Raw genomic sequence first — 4589 nt, forward strand, 5'->3', positions numbered from 1 at the left:
TTAAGTTAGAATAGGTTGTTTTGCATTTCATTGTTTTAAATTATTTTGTATTTGTTTTTGTTTTCTCTAAATTTCAGTATTTCATATTTAAACACGTAAGACCATGGCTGTGTTTTCCAGAGAAGAAGTTGTTTTAAACGTTTTTTGAAGTTTACGTTATCAATTATGTTCATGTAAGAGTTATATTTCCGCATTATAGATGAGCATGAGACGTTAGTAGCGACTCTGAGTATGTGGAAATTTAGGGTCGTTACAGTTCAAAAGAGTAATATTGTATAGTAAAGACGAAATTTACGGGTATTCTTGTAATTATATTAAAAAAGGAAAAGATGAAGGATAATAGGATAAAATAAAGAAAGAATAGTAATTTTTAAGGAAGTGGTTAATTAGGTAAGTTATTAGGAGACATGACACATAAGATGGACGTGTAAGTAGGAATGTTAATTACATTAAATTAAATATGAAGCATTTATAAAACTAAACAATAAACGGTATGTTATATCATAAATTTTAAATGGGAGTGTTATCAAATGAGGGCGCAGTTAAGTGGATTAGATTAATCTAATTAATTTCTTTAATTTAAATTTGACGGGTAGATGTAACAGTTTGGGTTGAGTTGAGTTGGGTTCGGTTGAAAAAATCTTTTGTAACAATGTGAAAATTTGAATTTATTGGATTGGTATCCGAGCAATCCCAATAAAATTTACAACCCAAAGTTGGGTTGCGTTGAGCTGTTGATTTTTTTTTAATTATTAAAAGAATTATATTTATCCACAGTACATTTTATCTTTAAATATCTAACGTTTACAAGTCAATGCATCATTAACATTGGTTAAAAATGTTAAATATCTTTTTAAAAGTACGGTAAGGTTGAGTTGAATTGTAATTCTACGAGTTGGTCTGGTTCACTCGACCACAAAAATGTCAATTCATAAACTGAACCCGGTGTAAATCGAAAAAAATTAATCCAATCTTAATTTGAATTGAACAGTCTAAATAGGTTAGATTATTAGGTCAAATAAACAACCGAATAAATGGATGTTTGAAAAATTGGATTAATACTTGGGGTTATAAATGTATGTAAGTCGGACCTTGACCCATAGTGTTAAAGTAGTTACTTATATTGGCTTTAGAGTATCTCTTAAGGCCCAATTTTTTTTTTTTTGAAGGATATTTTTAATTAGACAATTAATCGGATAAGAAAAATAAGTAATTTAAATATTAGTTGATAAAAAAAAAAAAATTAAATTAAATTTCAAACTTTTATAATATGTACTGGCTTGTTGGTATTTATGAAAAATTCATTGGTCAATGATTTATAGTCAGTGCAAATATTTCTATATTTTTGACAATTTTGACTACTTAATTCAAATCATCAAAGTTGGATTACGTTAATATTTTTTTAGTTATTTAAAAAAATTTAAAACAAAAAACAGAATTGATTCGATTTGGAGGTTGATATTTTTTTGGTGGGTCAATCTGACTAGTCCGACCAACTTGAAAATAGAGTTACAATTTAATCTACTCTACTTTTAAAAAGATTAAGAATATTAACGTTTGTAACCGTCGTTAATGATGCATTATAACTTATTTATTTTATTTAGGATATTAAGGGTTAGGTTGGACTGTAAATTCTATTCGAGTTGCTCGAGTCACCATATTAAAATTGGTTGGTCCAGAAGATTTTTCCAACTCATATACACTCTTAATTTATTTATTTATTTATTTTTTTTTTGTTTATATTGCATTTGAATTTTCTTTAAAGATAAATATTTAGTAGATTAACTATTTTGGTATTTAGTTTTTTTCTTTTTTTTTTTTCATTTTCCAAATATAATATGGTGATAAAAACATTGGTAACAAAAATATAAGTAGGTGTATTAAAACATTATATCTAAGGAAAAGTCAATGTGCAATAATAAATTAAAATAACAATATCAACTTCAATAATCTTTCATATGATAATAAGTAATCTATAATTGAACTTTAATCCCCCAAAAAAAAAAAAAAAAAAAAAAAAAAAAAAAAAAAAATTTTTATGTAGACATTTATTAAAATTAACCTAGCCTAAATCTCGATCCTCCATTTGGGCCCAGCATCCTCACTAGCACTCGTTTCAATCGATGTGGGATCTCACAATTCACCTCTCTTTGGGGCGCAGCGTCTTCGATGGCACTCATTCGCCTCTCCAATCGATGTGGGATCTCAGAAGTGTTATTAAACTGTATACATAGATTTTTAAATTCACGTTTAACAAATTAAGAAACGATCCCATTGTGGCAGTCTCATTGAATAATTTTTAGTACGAGGTTGAGAGATTTTATTAAATCTTACCGCAATCAAATACAAAAACCTAAACCCTAAACAATAATAGTTTAAAATATAAACTATAGGTACCTACAACATCTATAACTTTGATAAAGGAAGACAAATCACAACCCTAGAAAAATGATTGAATAAAGTAATATCGAGCGTCTCTTAACCATGATCAACCAATCAAATGGTAAAAGTAAAGAATATAACAAAAGCGCTGCATAAAATCCACATTTTGTACAATTGGTGGTACCCTTTTAGAAAATGACCTAAATCTGGCTCGAGAGCAAAACCATTTCCAAGTGTATTTCTACTCAACATATAGACCAATTTAATCAAATCTAAACATTCCTCATAAAACCATCGAAAAATAGACTTAGTTTTTTCACCCAAAAGCCTCCAACACAGTTCTCTAGTACTGGTTTGGATTATAAGGTCTTCTACATATGACCCCAAGTTTTTTTTTTTCGTTCTTATTTTAGTCTCAGTACAATCTCTACTCAATATAGTAAGAGACAACAACCAAAAATATGTTTTTATGAAAGTTTTAGTGATACTCTTTTGAAGAACAAATCTCGACTTAATGAATGATAGTGCTTCAACACCGAGAACAAATCTTGACTTAATGAACCATAAACTACATTAATATTATTTAAACCATTAACAAATTTTCGAGAAAGACCCTTTCACAAAAGAGAGAAATTTATGGAGAAAGAACAGCAAAATTGGTCAAGTATAAGTGGAGCATGATGAAATTAATGAAGTATAAGTGGAGCAAGAAGATCAAGCATTTCAGGCAAACAATATTTTAATCATAAAAAAAAAACCTAGAAAGTTGAAGAACAAGAAGATGGGTATGAACATGAAGTGGATGACTCTATCGTTTCTATAGGAAAAGTTCAATCTAGTGACGGAGTGTTTGACGTGACAAGTGCTACGCTTAATGTTGATATAACTCAAGTAAAAACTAATATCAAATATATCAATTTTTAGATGAGAAAACGCTAACATTATGTTCGAGATTTTAAACAGATTCTAGCAAATGCATGGAAGGATGCTTGTGCTTCACTGATCCAAAGTAAATTAATTATTCCAGAACAGACTTACACTTTACGTGTAATCACATTGTTTGGCCAATGCAAGAGTCCAATTGATATGGTCATGCAAGGAACAATAATGGCGCCCCGTAGATATAACAGGTGATGGTTTGATTGAATTCAGATATGTCGACAAAATTTCATTAACAGGTCAGGTGGTAGAGTTTTTGATGGACAAAGACAAAAAGCTTGGGAAAGTAACCATTGTCATAAAAACCCTAATTGTGCAAGAATTCCAACGCTTAAATTAACAATTTACAAGTTTTAATTTATAGTTTATAGTTTATACTTATGCATGATCGTTTTTGTTGTTTGAAGTTCATCTTTGTAAAAGATTCAATTGTGAGTGACATAACGTCAAAAGATAGCAAGAATTTTCATGTCAATATCCTAGGTTGTAAGAACCTTACTTTCAACCGTGTGACTATAACTGCACCGGGAACTAGTATTAATAGTGATGGAATTCACATGGGTCGTTGTGTTGGAGTTAATACATCAATTTAGTTATTGGTACTGGTGATGATTGTATCTCACTTGGAGATGGAAGCAGAGAGGTAACAGTTACGAACGTGACGTGTGGACCTGGACATCACATAAGTGTAGGAAGTCTGGGAAGGTATCTTGTTGAAGAACCCGTTGTCGGGCTTTATGTCAAAAATTGTACATTAATTAGTACAACAAATGGCCTAAAAATCAAAACATGGCCGACTTCTCCTGCTATTGGAACGGTTACTGATATGCATTATGAAGATATAATTTTGGTTAACGTCCAAAATCCAATTATTTTGGATCAAGAATACTGTCCATACAACAAATGTAACACGAAGGTAGTGGAATTACGAAATCTTTTATTTTCTTTGTTTTATTTTAATTAGAAACATTTTCATTAAACTGTGTTTATTTCATGTTTTCAGATTTCATCAAAAATCAAGATAAGTAAGGTGAGTTTCAAGAATATCAGAGGTAGTGCGGTCAAAGGTAGTGCGGGCAATGTAGTTGCTGTCAAGCTTTTGTGTAGTGCTAATTATCCATGTGAAGGTGTGGAGTTATCTAACATTGATATCACTTACACTGGACNGTCAAAGGTAGTGCGGGCAATGTAGTTGCTGTCAAGCTTTTGTGTAGTGCTAATTATCCATGTGAAGGTGTGGAGTTATCTAACATTGATATCACTTACAC

The 4589-nt window shown here is 30.3% G+C and overlaps 1 pseudogene; it reads left to right on the forward strand.

Moving 5' to 3' along the window:
* The first annotated feature begins 1838 nt into the window (after nucleotides 1-1838).
* The window catches only part of LOC111810492, a 3043-nt pseudogene continuing 292 nt past the window's right edge, over nucleotides 1839-4589 (forward strand).

Source organism: Cucurbita pepo, chromosome LG14, assembly GCF_002806865.2.
Source record: "Cucurbita pepo subsp. pepo cultivar mu-cu-16 chromosome LG14, ASM280686v2, whole genome shotgun sequence".
Taxonomy (NCBI): domain Eukaryota; kingdom Viridiplantae; phylum Streptophyta; class Magnoliopsida; order Cucurbitales; family Cucurbitaceae; genus Cucurbita; species Cucurbita pepo.